The sequence below is a fragment of the Schistocerca cancellata genome, chromosome 5 (assembly GCF_023864275.1).
Source record: "Schistocerca cancellata isolate TAMUIC-IGC-003103 chromosome 5, iqSchCanc2.1, whole genome shotgun sequence".
Lineage (NCBI taxonomy): Eukaryota > Metazoa > Arthropoda > Insecta > Orthoptera > Acrididae > Schistocerca > Schistocerca cancellata.
Window position 1 is genome coordinate 573,748,418 of NC_064630.1, and position 16,463 is coordinate 573,764,880.

Genomic DNA, 16,463 nt, shown 5'->3' on the forward strand with positions numbered 1-16,463 from the left:
TATATGGATGACCTCGGCTGTCTCTGGCACTGAAACGCGAAGGCCTGTTTCCTTTGGTTATTTTGGCTCTTTATCCCGCTTCGTGTTACATTTTTGGGCAACACTGTGCATTCACACAGATTATTCTTAGCATGGAAAATGACGGTGAGACATCTGTGATGTCAGATCAAGAACTTCGTGTAGACCGTTGTTTGTGTGTCGCGGAAAGGTAACTCTGGCGCTCGTGTACACAGATTGTCCAAAAATTCAGTGTCCAACCCAGCAGGAACGATACAGGAGACAAAAACAAATATCTTTCGCAAAGCAACCATGTGCCGGAAATCCATACTGTGTGAGCACTGAGCATGCGTAATGCTTACGTAATACACAGATGGAGCAGATAAGTCGTTCCGTCTAACGTTGTTACACCAAATGTTAGTTTGAGATACGAAGTATATTGTGATGTCATGCTCTTCGACACCGAGTCAGTAAACAGCAGGTAGTTCTAGTGCCTACATGACAGTTGCAGTGCCAAAATGAAGCGCTACACATGGGAAGAACTGTGAGACATGCACTTTGTTCACGGTGCCGTTGAAGGCAGAAGACAGGAGAAGGTTGTGGTTTCAGCATGACGGGGCCCCAGCGCACATTGCAGAACCATTCCGAAATAATGAGTACTTAAAGACAATCGGTGGATCAACCGGGGAGGACCTGTACATTGGGCTGCAAGATTCCCGGACACCACTCCACTCCACTACTCCGGGACTAGATGAAAGCAAAGGTGTATTCCACCCCTGTTGACTCGGAGGCGGAATTGGTTGCAAAAATACTTGTAGCAGCCGGACGTTGTGGCCGAGCGGTTCTAGGCGCTACAGTCGGGAACCACGCGACTGCTACGGTCGCAGGTTCGAATCCTGCCTCGGTCATGGATGTGTGTGATGTCCTTAGGTTAGTTAGATTTAAGTAATTCTAAGTTACAGGGAACTGATGACTTCAGATGTTGTGTCCCATAGTGCTCAGAGCCATTTGAAGCCTCTTTTTTTTTTTTTTTTCCTTTTAATTGTAGCAGTCACAAAAATACAGAACACACCACGCATTTTCCAGCGAAAGCATGGCCCCAGGCTACGTTGACACAGGCTCTGTGCTGAGGTTAATGGTTTTCATTTTCGACATTTATTCTAATGTAATAGTAATTAGAACAATAAACCAATTAAAAACATTTAACATCGTCTTATTCTCAATCGCACACAATAACCTCCTGCGTACTCAGTACTTCAATAATATATGTTACACTCCTGGAAATTGAAATAAGAACACCGTGAATTCATTGTCCCAGGAAGGGGAAACTTTATTGACACATTCCTGGGGTCAGTTACATCACATGATCACACTGACAGAACCACAGGCACATAGACACAGGCAACAGAGCATGCACAATGTCGGCACTAGTACAGTGTATATACACCTTTCGAAGCAATGCAGGCTGCTGTTCTCCCATGGAGACGATCGTAGAGATGCTGGATGTAGTCCTGTGGAACGGCTTGCCATGCCATTTCCACCTGGCGCCTCAGTTGGACCAGCGTTCGTGCTGGACGTGCAGACCGCGTGAGACGACGCTTCATCCAGTCCCAAACATGCTCAATGGGGGACAGATCCGGAGATCTTGCTGGCCAGGGTAGTTGACTTACACCTTCTAGAGCACGTTGGGTGGCACGGGATACATGCGGACGTGCATTGTCCTGTTGGAACAGCAAGTTCCCTTGCCGGTCTAGGAATGGTAGAACGATGGGTTCGATGACGGTTTGGATGTACCGTGCACTATTCAGTGTCCCCTCGACGATCACCAGTGGTGTACGACCAGTGTAGGAGATCGCTCCCCACACCATGATGCCGGGTGTTGGCCCTGTGTGCCTCGGTCGTATGCAGTCCTGATTGTGGCGCTCACCTGCACGGCGCCAAACACGCATACGACCATCATTGGCACCAAGGCAGAAGCGACTCTCATCGCTGAAGACGACACGTCTCCATTCGTCCCTCCAGTCACGCCTGTCGCGACACCACTGGAGGCGGGCTGCACGATGTTGGGGCGTGAGCGGAAGACGGCCTAACGGTGTGCGGGACCGTAGCCCAGCTTCATGAAGACGGCAGCGAATGGTCCTCGCCGATACCCCAGGAGCAACAGTGGCCCTAATTTGCTGGGAAGTGGCGGTGCGGTCCCCTACGGCACTGCGTAGGATCCTACGGTCTTGGCGTGCATCCGTGCGTCGCTGCGGTCCCGTCCCAGGTCGACGGGCACGTGCACCTTCCGCCGACCACTGGTGACAACATCGATGTACTGTGGAGACCTCACGCCCCACGTGTTGAGCAATTCGGCGGTACGTCCACCCGGCCTCCCGTATGCCCACTATACGCCCTCGCTCAAAGTCCGTCAACTGCACATACGGTTCACGTCCACGCTGTCGCGGCATGCTACCAGTGTTAAAGACTGCGATGGAGCTCCGTATGCCACGGCAAACTGGCTGACACTGACGGCGGCGGTGCACAAATGCTGCGCAGCTAGCGCCATTCGACGGCCAACACCGCGGTTCCTGGTGTGTCCGCTGTGCCGTGCGTGTGATCATTGCTTGTACAGCCCTCTCGCAGTGTCCGGAGCAAGTATGGTGGGTCTGACACACCGGTGTCAATGTGTTCTTTTTTCCATTTCCAGGAGTATATATATATATATATATATATATATATATATATATATATATATATATATACATATTTATTTGTGACCATCATCAGCCTTTTTAGTTTGGGCACTGAATTTTTGAACACCCTATATATATATTCCATTATGGGATTTGTTGATGACAATACGCACTCAAAAGACACTGCAAGATTCGTTTAATGAGCAGAAAAACGACATGCCCTTGGTTAACGTTTATTTAAGCATTGCACTATTCAGGAGGTATCATTTTCAATAAGCTTCCAACAGAACTTAAAAAAATTTAAAGTAATGAACTCCTTCATTTCAAATCAAAGTTGAAAGGTTTCCTTGTGGCACACGCCTATTCTGTACAGGACTTCCTCGCAGTAGCTGACAGCTTTTGTCTGTAATGTGTTATTTATTCGTACACTTTTGACAATGATTTTCACGTTTTATTAATACTTTTGTTTATAAAATTTGTCAAGAGTATACTGTAAACTCTCTATAGACTCTGCACATAAGCAACTAGTTCTGGCTAACATTGTCCCACGAAACATGAGAAATAAATTATTAAATAATCTGCCACCTGATTCACTTGTTTGTTTTGTCGAGTCTCGACGATAACCCCAACACACATGTCTCACATGCTCGATAAGTAAACCACCATTTTTTGAAGCTAATTAGTTTAAAGAGCTATTTAAAACCATGACACATATATCTGTGATGGTTGACAAAATACAAATATAAAATAAATTAAATACTGTAAGAGACCACTGGACTTCGTTTTTACAAATGTTAGACGTGCTACAGCTTTCAAAAATTACTCAATTTCCCACCATCTCAACACAACAGGTAACAACTTCAGATCTTTTATTGTTCGTGTGCCGAAAGTGAAATTAGGAGACATGTTTTTCGGCGCTTTTACATAATTCGATAAAAACAGTTACTGGCCTGCTTAACCTGAAGTGAAAAACCAGAATTGAAAAACGATAAAACCATCTGTAGACATGCAAGACTCTGTGCACTTGTAACCTTCACTGTTACAAATAAAATAAGGAGAGTTGCGATACGAGCGCCTGCACGTCTTCCCATCGACGTATTACTTTGCAATCCGACTCCATAGTCCAGCTGAGTTCGTTGCTAAGCGGACGTAATAATTGAACAAGTCAGTGGCTTAAACACCTAATGTGTACAATTGGCAGAGCAGGAGATATGTAGACGTACATAACATCCCTACACGTGCACAAATATCGTCCTTTTTGAATACAGCTCGGCTTGTATCATCCACGATACTTACTGTTACTGCAAGTTACTGTGCTCGGCGATCCTCATGTTTAACGAGGAGTAATGCGCTCTATGACTTAGCATTTACTTCCAGTGAATTTCCCGTGTTCTCTACCATCAACGTAGTGCATTCGAAAAGACGATTTGTTGCCAACGGGTAGTCACTGTCTGTATTAAAAGAGATAACTGATGCTAAGGAACAGTCCGTTTGGCGTCAAGCTGTTTAATAGAAAGTAATGCATTCACGCAGTGAAAATCACTGCGGACGCCATCAAACTGTGGGGGGAATATCTGCTGCAGTACTTTAGTTTTGTGCCAGCAGCCGCCATAAAGTTCTGCGGTTCCTCATTGCCATGAAGATGGGACGTTTGCCTGAAGTACCCGTATGTAACAATTGTCTATAGACTCATCCACTCTTCTCTGCCTTAATTCTCCTACAGATACGTCACTGTACACTGATCGGCCACATTCATGCGACCACATAAGAAAAACAGGAATAGCCACAGTTTGCAGAGCGGACCGCTGCGAGACATAGTGGGAGAGCATCAGTGAGGTCCTGGAAGGTACCAACAACGCATGAACCTGTGTTCAGTGTACGCCGCCTTTAGAATCTGAAGACGGTCATTGTATGGCCGAAACCAGATATGACTGTGTCATAAGAATGTGGTTGCATCTACAAATAGTGCTACCACCTGCCAGTCTATGAGTGGTTACTGCACGTTGACGTCGAACATAGCCAGTGGTCAGAATAATGTCACTGGACCGCGTAGAAAAGATAGTAATTTTACACCCAGCATGCACAACAGCGTCACGATGCGACTAAATGTATTATCGAAAGCCGACCATTCGCGCGAGTTCAAGTATTCCATGCGGCGACCGTGGGCAACAGGGCTTAGTGATCTCTGATGAAGCATCTACTGCCAGATGACTATAACACGCAACGACACACAACGTCCGTGTTTCAGCTATAGATCATAATACTTGAAACGTCCCCTTATAACAATTATACAAGACTGTGCTTAAACTGACACACAATATTTTTAGCGCACCGCAATCTGACTTTCAAAAATCCCTGCAAAAGAATGGCCCTGACTAACATTAACCTATACCTTTCACAAATCACTTACCTCACAAAAATCTTCGTTAATCCAGCTACAGCAATACAGCGAGCGCCACTACTGCCAGCTAAATAAAAGATTCAAACTACGGAAGGCACTAACTACTAGTAGGCATAGTTAGCAAATGAAATATTTTAATAGAGAACAAACATTGTATTTACCTTAATAGTCATAATATATATAGCAGTTCATAACATCCATTCTTACAAATATCAAAACTCCGCCATTTCTCTCCCCACATCCACCACTGCTGGCGGCTCACCTCCAACTGCGCAACGCTACGCGCTGTTCACATCCAGCTGCCGCTGCCCAACACTACAATGGCAGACAACAATGCAAACTAGCCGCAGACTGCACACAGCACAGCCAGTGATTTTCATATAGAGCGCTACGTAACGTTGCCAATAAGAAAACATAAACAGCCTACTTACATAAAGAAAACATAAACAACATAAACAGCCTACTTACATATAATAGTCATAATATATATAGCAGTTCATAACATCCATTCTTACAAATATCAAAACTCCGCCATTTCTCTCCCCACATCCACCACTGCTGGCGGCTCACCTCCAACTGCGCAACGCTACGCGCTGTTCACATCCAGCTGCCGCTGCCCAACACTACAATGGCAGACAACAATGCAAACTAGCCACAGACTGCACACAGCACAGCCAGTGATTTTCATATAGAGCGCAACGTAACGTTGCCAATAAGAAAACATAAACAGCCTACTTACATAAAGAAAACATAAACAACATAAACAGCCTACTTACATACTACACAGGGTCTCTCAACTGGCAAAGTTTTGACATTACGGAACGTGACAGAAATTGTCAATTGAGCCGGCCGTTGAGGCCGAGCGGTGCTAGGCGCTTCAGTCTGGAACCGCGCGACCGCTACGGTCGCAGGTTCGAATCCTGCCTCGGGCATGGATGTATGTGCTGTCCTTAGGTTAGTTAAGTTTAAGTAGTTCTTAGTTCTAGGGGACTGATGACCTCAGATGTTAAGTCCCATAGTGCTTAGAGCCATTTGAACCATTTTTTTTGTCAAGTGAAGCAAAAAGTATGTATACATAGACATACGCTCTTTCAGAATGGTTTCGGAGACAATACATTTCATGTCCTCTATTTTCTTGCGGCTAAATTTACACACGAACAGTAACAAACGAATAGTTGTTGGTAGTAGTATGACATCCGAAGCGACAGAATGGAAATAAATGTACAGTTTCGTTTCTCCATCAATGTGTGACGCCGCTTAATCTATAATATGTTGGGAGGATCGGATGAGAAGACAGAATAACGCATTAACAAAATCTCGTTGAACAAGTAGATGTTGCTCTGTTATCCACTTCGAATACAATGTACCACTTCGCTGAACACTTCCAGTGTGATGACGCCTCCCTACATTCTGTCATTCGTGCGAGACGAACTCTCTGCTTTCTGTAATCGGTGGGCTGTTAGATGGTAATACTACTACCTAGGCATCAAGATTTCAAGACCTATCCTGGTTAGATTTGTATTTATATAGATGATTGCAAACAGATTTCTAAAATAAGAAAGGTGCAAACACAAGATAAATTGCTGTATTGCATCATAAAAGATAGTTGAGATTAATCAACACAAGCAACGTTATACGCTCTGAGAGCGTGAAAGAGTTTTTAAGTAGAAAACTGACATTTTTGACAATATAGTGTAAATGTTTAAATTTGGTCGTGAGCTGTAGCAAATTTTCTTGCAGACTATTAACAATGTATTACGAACTACTTTAAATTTGTGACCTGACAAGCAAATGTCTACATAGTTTTCTTCCTTTTTGTTTCTAATGCTTATTTATGCCGTATCGGAAATGACCAAGATATATGATTGACATCCACATACGTTTTCAAAGTCGATAACTGATTTATATACATAACAGACATTGTTATCTTGTTCTTGTCTTCGACCTCGACATTTTCTAACGTTATTACACGCAGGAAATGCAGCAAGAAAAGCACCAAAGCTGTCCATCTCAGCCGGCCTCGGTGGCCGAGCGGTTCTAGGCGCTACAGTCTGGAACCGCGGGACCGCTACGGTCGCAGGTTCGAATCCTGCCCCAGGCGTGGATGTGTGTGATGTCCTTAGGTTAGTTAGGTTTAAGTAGTTCTAAGTTCTAGGGGACTGATGATATTAGAAGTTAAGTCCCATATTGCTCAGAGTCATTTTTTGTCCACTCTCGATATTGCTCAGAGCCATTTTTTGTCCACTCTCGTTGCAGGTTTAAGTAGTTCTAAGTTCTAGGGGACTGATGATATTAGAAGTTAAGTCCCATATTGCTCAGAGCCATTTTTTGTCCACTCTCGTTGCAGAAGGGCGGTGTCCATCTTTAGCAACAGAGGCGCCTGGCTATGCTGTGTCTGATGAGAGACTTCGGATGCCCGTCTGATGCTTCTCTAATGGCAGTTAGGTCGATTCCCTCACAGTCATTTTCAGTCCAGCTGGATAAGTCGCTCCGTAACGACCCGATAAAGAGGCTATACAAGGCTGTTAGGCCTCCAAGAAACAGACAGCAATGCACACTCACCGCGCTGTTGATAACGTGGCTACCTATCTCAGTACACTGGATATTTCCACTGTACTGAGCTTGTCATAGAGGATGCACTTTAACGTAATGCATAAACTAAATCTTTTTCTTCTTGTTCTTCTGCCTTCGTACCGCATCGGAGCAAGGTCGGCATGGCTGTCAACGGATGTGGCGTTGTTAATTTAAGGAATGGCCGAATTCCCTTCCTGTTGCCATCCTGTTACCCCTCGGGACGAATGCATGTACCCCAACTGTTCGCGCGTGAAAGCGAGCAACAGTTTTCTACTAAAAGTTTGCAAATCGTGTTAACAGAGGTAAGACTTGGGTACCAATCCAGTTTTCACCTAGTGAGTTGTGGAAAACCGCCTAAAAACCACATTCAGGCTGACCAGCACACCGGCCCTCGGCGCTAATCCACCGGGCGGATTCGATCCGTGGCCGGGACATCTTTCCGTCCCGGAAGTGGCGCTTGACGCGCACTGCTATCTGGGCCGATATAGCTGCACTACATATGTCATTTCAAAATCTTATCTACCGTAAACGATATTTCCGGTTTACATGAATTTTATATTTGTTTCTAGATAATAACTCAGGGTGCTCGGTTAAATTGGTCAAATGGCTCTAAGCACTATGGGACTTAATATCTGAGGTCATCAGTCCCCTAGAACTTAGAACTTCTTAAACCTAACTAACCTAAGGACATCACACACATCCATGCCGAGGTAGGATTCGAACCTGCGACCGTAGCAGCAGCGCGTGTCCGGACTGAAGCGCCTAGAACCGCTCGGCCACAGCGGCCGGCGTTGCTCGTTTATTCCAATATTTCATTTATTAATATTTTTAATCTGGCAAGACTAGGGCCATCGACACCTCTCTTACACTTAACCACGTGTTCTACATGTTTTATATTACATATATTACAATAAATGTGATCGAAAGGTCCACGGGTATACTGCCTCTTCATTATGGCCGCCCGGAGTGGCCGCGCTGTTTGGCATGCCATGTCACGGACTGTGCGGCCTCTCTCGCCGGAGGTTCGAGTCCTTCCCCCTGGGCATGGGTGTGTGTGTTGTTCTTAATATAAGTTAGTTTAAGTTACTTTAAGTAGAGTGTAAGTCTAGGGACCGATGACCTCAGCAGATTGATCCCTTAGGAATTCACACACTTTTGAACATTTGTTCACTATGAACTGGTAGAACACCCGTGGATTGTTCAGTCAAATAACATGCCGCGAGAAACTGAAGAACCACGCGCTTTTTATAAGTTACATCTAACACAAAACACTACTTTTGTAAATTACAACGTTACATGTAAAAACGCGTAGTTTACATTATTTGATGGTGAACAGACAATAAATACAAATTGTCAGAGCTAGCGGCAATGAATGAGGGGCGTTCAGTAAGTAATGTAGCGTATTCTTTTTTCTGAAACCGTGTTGGTTTACTTCGGGATTGCAATACACTATATTACTCCCCACTGTTTTGGCTACAAAAGTCTATTTTTCAACAAAATTTCCATTCAATGCGACCGCCTTGCGCCACCTTACTGGGAAAAAATAGATGCCTACGTGGTACCACTCTACTGTAGAGATGAGAGAAAGCGACTCGTTAACATCGGTACCAGTATTTTAGCACTGAATAATCGGTATTTTTCGGTATTGTTTGGCCTCGGTTACAACATGTGCTTTTTATTTTTTACTAAGAACCGGGTAAAAAAACGAAATATCGATAACCAATGCAGCAGTAGTGCTAAAATTTTTGGTTTTAAAATAAAGCTTTTTTTTTAAAAAAAAAAGAGAGAGTACGTTTTAATTTCACTGCTTTCAAATGTCGCGTTATAACAGAAAAACGGGAAAAGCTATAGGTGGCGTTTTAATTAGAATGCCGGCAGAAACGAACGACAAACACATGGCATGAGATATAGTGCAGCGTGACTGAGACAATACTGTACCTGTTACCATGTGACGTGGTCTATTAGCTGGTAGCTTGTACATGCAGGGTGCATGACATGTCCCATTTGCTCTAGATGGTACTTTCTCAGTGTCGTCGTCGGACATAATTTGTATTACAGAATGGCACCGTCGCTAGTCTCCACGACAAAAGTGAGACATTTGAGGAGAAAACTTCAAACTTAGCAATTCATTCATAGGTTAGACAAAAAGAGAATGTAGCTGACCTGCTGACTATGTCTACGTAATATACCTTTATCTGCTTGTAGCCCCTGTAAACGGACAAATTAACACGAAAAATAGAGTTCTTCAACCTCAGCTTTTGCCCTTTAGCACTGATTATTCCTAATGCCCTAAAAATGGTATCATCCTCGATTACAACATGATTTTTGAGCAGAGCTTCAAAAAATTAGAATCAGTATAAGAATACTAGAGATCTTTTGTAGCATTCGACCACTTCGAGAAGAGCAGCGAGCGGTGGACGGATTAATTTCTCTTTTATTTGCTTATTTAATTTAGTATTTTGATTCTACGTGTCTTGAAACTGAGGGAGTCAAAAGTTTTCAATCTCTTTTCAATACCTGTGTTTATTACAGGAAATAGTAGGAATAAAAAGCGAAAACTGCTTATTTCAGAAACCGGTTACTTTGAGCGATTTTAACAGTCAAGATAAACTGGCGTCGAAGAGAACAGATATAACCGCAAGCCGGATGTTTCAGCGATAAACGCCATCCCTACCCTACTGGTCGCTGTCGGAGTCAACGTTTTGCTGCAACAGTAATCTCCCTGTCATCCACGCAGCGCTTGCCGCGGAGTGGTCCTTCATTGGGTCAAGCAGATGGAAGTCGGAAACCGAGGAAGCCAGCGGGCACACGTTTTTTAGTAACCCAACTGATAGTCGAGTGTGTCAGTACTACCAACAGAGACGTCCAATTGAGCAGCGAGGTATTTTATTGTCACCCGGCGATCACTTCGAAAGAGAGTATCCGCACGTTCCAACATTCTTCAATAAGCTCGAGGCCATGGGAGTGGATCCGGTGCAGCAGCCGAGTAATGATGAATCCTGGACGGATGTGTTGACACAGGCTATGAGCCAGTTCTCCAGCATTAGTATCACGTGTATCTTTTGTGTTTATTAAACTTACGAAAAAACGCTACGAACGTATTATGTGTCATACCCTTCACGTCTGCACCTCACCTTGCTGTCGTATTTTTATTAAATCGAACATTATTACTTTTTGCCTATCGTCGGTGCATGAGATGATAACAGCAAAAGCAGACCATGCGTCATAGCCATTTGTATCTTATCGCAATAGTTTCGGACGAGGTGTTGTTATCAAAACAATATGCAATGAGCGAGATGTTGTAGATAATGCTAAACTTCAACATTTCCTTTTGTCTTTCTCTACTGGGCACTGTCACAGGCTACTCCAAAGTCAGAACACAATACACACATGCCATATTAATCTACATAAATCAATCTCATTATGGTTCAAATGGTTCAAATGGATCTGAGCACTATGGGACTTAACAGCTGTGGTCATCAGTCCCCTAGAACTTAGAACTACTTAAACCGAACTAACCTAAGGACATCACACACATCCATGCCCGAGGCAGGATTCGAACCTGCGACCGTAGCAGTCGCACGGTTCCGGACTGCGCGCCCAGAACCGCGAGACCACCGCGGTCGGCAATCTCATTATGGAAACCTTCTACGAGCGTTGTGGAAATAAATGAAATAAATAAACAGTAAACTTTTTCAGTCGATGTTGTATACGAGGTGAACCCGAACTCCACAGACTGAATGCAAACTCTACCGACAAAATTTCGGAGGTTGTTAAGGGATATTTTATGAGTATTTTAGTATACGTAATCTGTGTCCTCCACTGGTTCGATACAGAGGAGTTTTATTTCGTTTGATTTCCTACACCTATTTATTTTTGTATCTGCCTTATCTGCACAACACTGAAAATGTCAACGGTATACGCACTGTGTGTCTTGTTTGCAAACTACCTCGTTCCATTCTGTTACGGTGCTTCCTCTCGACAACAGTAACGCCAAATTTACCCTTCACCCACAAGTCTGCATTCACTACAGCTGAGTTCTGTCTTGGGTTTATTTTTGCAGCAGTGTTAGTTGTTTATTAAAAGTGAAACTCAGCAGCATGGATGAGTTTACTGATGACGAGCTGATCGATATGCACCTCGTCCACTGAATGCAACAGAAGAACAGGACAGAAACACGATGCTGAGCCATTCACGCTACATATCAACCACATCACAGCACTTCTGCATCTGTGTTGTGTGTTGTCAATTTCGATGATCGCGTATTATTAACCTTTTCACTGTTCTGAAGGTATTTTCACAGAAACGTAGGTAATCGGCGGTAACAACCCCAATACATCATAACTACATTATTCCTCTAACGAATCGCCGAAGACCACCGGTTCACTACGCCAAATGCTCAGAAAATGTCCCTGTCTCGTCCCACACCAGCACGATATGCCCTGCAAATGAATTGTCTTGGAACATGTGTGGTGAAAGAAGTATTAGGCGACGAGGTTTTACACTACTGGCAATTAAAATTGCTACACCAAGAAGAAAAGCAGATGATAAACGGGTATTCATTGGATAAATATATTATACTAGAACTGACATGTGATTACATTTTCACGCAATTTGGGTGCATAGATCATGAGAAATCAGTATCCAGAAAAACCACCTCTGGCCGTAATAACGGCCTTGATACGCCTGGGCACTGAGTCAGAGCTTGGATGGCATCTATAGGTACAGCTGCCCATGCAGCTTCAACACGATATCACAGTTCATCAAGAGTAGTGATTGGCGTATTGTGACGAGCCAGTTGCTCGGCCACCATTCAACAGACGTTTTCAATTGGTGAGAGATCTCGAGAATGTGCTGGCCAGGGCAGCAGTCGAACATTTTCTGTATACAGAAAGGCCCGTACAAGACCTGGAACATGCGGTCGTGCATTATCCTGCTGAAATGTAGGGATCGCAAGGATCGAATGAAGGGTAGAGCCACGGATCGTGACACATCTGAAATGTAACGTCCACTGTTCAAAGTGCTGTCAATGCGAACAAGAGGTGACCGAGACGTGTAACCAATGGCACCCCATACCATCAAGCCGGGTGACACGCCATGAGTATGGCGATGAGGAATACACGCTTCCAATGTGCGTTCACCGCGATGTCGCCAAACACGGATGCGACCATCATGAAGCTGTAAACAAAACCTGGATTCATCCGAAAAAATGACCTTTTGCCATTCGTGCACCCAGGTTCGCCGTTGAGTACACCATCGCAGGCGCTCCTGTCTCTGATGCAGCGTCAAGGGTAACCGCAGCCATGGTCTCCGAGCTGATAGTCCATGCTGCTGCGAACGTCGTCGAACTGTTTGTGCAGATGGTTGTTGTCTTGCAAACGTCCCCATCTGTTGACTCAGGGTTCGAGACGTGGCTGCACGATCCGCTACAGCGATGAGGATAAGACGCCTGTCATCTCGACTGCTAGTGATACGAGGCCGTTGGGATCCAGCACGGCGTTCCGTATTACCGTCCTAAACCCACCGATTTCATATTCTGCTAGGAGTCATTCGATCGCGACCAACGCGAGCAGCAATATCGCGATACGATAAACCGTAATCGCGATAGGCTACAATCCGACCTTTATCAAAGTCGGAAACGTGATGGTACGCATTTGTCCTCCTTACAAGAGGCATCACAACAACGTTTCATCGGGCAACACCGGTCAACTGCTGTTTGTGTATGAGAAATCGGTTCGAAACTTTCCTCATGTCAGCACGTTGTAGGTGTCGCCACCGGCGCCAACCTTGTGTGAATGCTCTGAAAAGCTAATCATTTGCATATCACAGCATCTTCTTCCTGTCGGTTAAATTTCGCGTCTGTAGCACGTAATCTCCGTGGTGTAGCAATTTTAATGGCCAGTAGTGTAACTGTAGCAACTGTCAATACAAAAATTAGTAATTAAAAAGAAAGGATATGAGGTAGGATGCAATATGACATTAGAGACGGGAAAATTTAGCAAATTGCGGTTGGTTACGATGTGCGATCGTTTTTTATACTCACAATTAACAAAATATTGCGGCTGTTATGCCGTGGTCTTACGGATTTCACAATAAAACCCAAGATTTCGTCCTCATCTGCGGAGGACATTTTCAAAGGGGATCGTAGCTTCTTTGAGTGTCCGATTTACACCATGGCTCGCTACTGACTGCAGCAAACTTCCGTTTTACGCGTGCTCCAGCGCAGTAGCGTGACATTACATGTTTTAAATACCCGGCGTAATTGGCCGTTGTCGGTTGCTGTCGTCTGCTGTTGCTCTCACCCCATGGTGGAAGACAGGTATACATCTTCCTCAGCACCGGGATCAAAACGTCATTCAGTTTCATGCCCTCTTCCCTTCAACTGAAATTCCTGGGATGTTTAATAATTTCTATGGCCTCTCTGTACAACCTTTCATAGGATCCGCTTGTGGCTGCCGTTACTTGAGTCGTATCAAAATGAATGTTGTGGTCTCTTGGCTGGAAAGCATGTTCCGCAACAGCTGACCTGTCAGTGTCTCCTTTCTACAGATGCCCTTGTGCTCCTCCAGTCTTGTTATGGCCGTTCTTTTATGTAGTATCCGCGTACAGCTACCCACAAGTGCATCTTACAAATTCCTGCTTTTTCCAGCGGTTTGCGGCCATCCTTGGCCAATTTTAGGTGATGATATATCTTCCGTGAAGGTCTATACATTATCGCCAAGTTCCGTTTTGTCAAGATTTGTCCCATGCGGTCAGTAAAGTCCTTAACGATAGACAGGAAACTTTTTTTATTTCGCACGTGCTTGTGGATCGCTATGATTTTTGACGGCGATCTTAACGCTCTCTTTATCTCAGCGAACGAATAACCATTCTTGAGCAAAGCATTGGTGAAATGTTTTAATTCCGCCTTAACCAGCTATGATTCGCAATGTTACTTGCTCTCTTCCCAATGTTTTTACATCGACCCGGCTTTGCTGTGGGTGGTAATACCGGTGTAGGTAACTGTCTGTGTCCGTAGGTTTTCGGTAAACTGTTTAGCCTAAGATACTGTCTTCTTTCTTGGAAAGTAGCACATCAAGAAAATTTAATCTTTGGCCTGCCTTTTCATCCATGGTAAAGTGAAAAATATGGCTCTGAGCGCTATGGGACTCAACATTTGAGGTCATCAGTCCCATAGAACTTAGAACTACTTAAACCTAACTAACCTAAGGACATCACACACATCGATGCCCGAGGCAGGATTCGAACCTGCGACCGTAGCAGTCACGCGGTTCCGGACTGAAGTGCCTAGAACCGCACAGCCACCGCGGCCGGCATGGTAAAGTCCCTTTGAGATGCTTCTGAAAACGACCTAGTTTCTTTCTGCCATTCCTCCACAAACAAACGTATCATCTACGTACCGGAAATAAATATTCGGCTTTGTGTTGGCAGTTTCCAATGGCTGCTCCTCGAATTATGCCATAAAGAAATTCGCTCTAACTGGTCTTAAGGGGTCTCCCTAGTTACGCTAAGCGTGTGTTCATAGACATAATCGTTCCAGTTGAAATACACATTCGTGAGGCAGTATTTAAACAGCTCTGCAATATCGGGAGGAAACATCGTAAGCAGCGATACCACATCAAACTAAGTAATATATACTCCAGTTGGATCACTATGCCGTTCAATTTACTGATAAAATGTGCCTAATTCTTGATAAAGGAGCCCGATCGGACCTAATACAGTCGTAATAATGTTGTCAAGAAATTGGCAACCGAATAAGGGCTGCGCGGGATTGGCCGATCGGTCTAAGACGCTGCAGTCACGAACTGTGCGGCTGGTCCCGGCAGAGATTCGAGTCCTCCCTCGGGCATGGATGTGTGTGTTTGTCCTTAGGATAATTTAGGTTAAGTAGTGTGTAAGCTTAGGGACTGATGACTTTAGCAGTTAAGTCCCATAAGGTTTCACACACATTTGAACATTTTTTCGAATAAGGAGGCGGAGCAGTGGTACTGACTATAGATCTCAGAGCAACACTTTGGCAACACATAAAGGCTTGATGGTAGCGCAACTGAATTGAAGACTTTCCTGAATGCTCTGTTAGACAGAGGACTTTATTATCAACCACGTAACAGTTCTAAGAACGTTTTTATACTGCAGTCGCAGTTCTGAGCGGGGGAGCGAGTGCCTGCCCCATTTGTCCATATGCTGGTGTACAGTACCTGGCGAGTGGTGACGTCCAGATGAGTGTAAGGAAATCCGCTCGCCCGCGTGAAGAGTCGGCGGTGTGGCAGAACCAGGAGGTGGCCGTGTGCAGCGCAGGAGGGCGGGTCCTGGTGCTCGCACAGGCGTGCCGCTTCCACTGCCGGCGGCGGGCAGATAGCGGCGCCGCGACACGGCCGGCCGGCCAGATAAGCCTATCGCTATCAGCACCCGCAGAGCGTGCCTTCACCCGCAGTGCCGCGCGGCAGCGCTCAGGTGTGGCGGCGGCTGACGCCGAGCCGCGAGTCCGCCTACGTTTGCAAATATCGCTCCCTGATGAGGCCGTTAAACCGCCAAAACGCTTTACTGTTCTTATCTGGAGGGCAACACATCGAACCCTAGTGCTGAACAAGTCATCACCGCAAGGATTTACTAGACAAAAAAATCTAACATTCTGTGTGTGCATCGAGTTAGATAAATAACGGCGTCTCTTTAGAAGAAAAATACAGTAAAAAAAAAAAAAAAAAAAAAGAACGCTACTGGCAATTAAAATTGCTAAACCAAGAAGAAATGCAGATGATAAACGGGTATTCATTGGACAAATATATTATTGCACTGACATGTCATTACATTTTCAC

General features: G+C 44.8%; 1 protein-coding gene across 4 annotated transcripts in view; it reads right to left on the reverse strand.

Moving 5' to 3' along the window:
* The window catches only part of LOC126189000 (myosin heavy chain 95F), a 432,971-nt gene that overhangs the window by 293,259 nt on the left and 123,249 nt on the right, over positions 1 to 16,463 (reverse strand). Inside the window, exon 1 of one of the 4 annotated variants that reach the window (XM_049930804.1) lies at positions 15,846 to 15,963. The exons of the other annotated variants lie outside the window; for them this stretch is intronic. The gene's annotated coding sequence lies outside the window, so the exon portion shown is untranslated. Of the gene's footprint in view, positions 1 to 15,845; positions 15,964 to 16,463 lie in introns of those variants that run through there. 4 annotated transcript variants of the gene reach the window in all.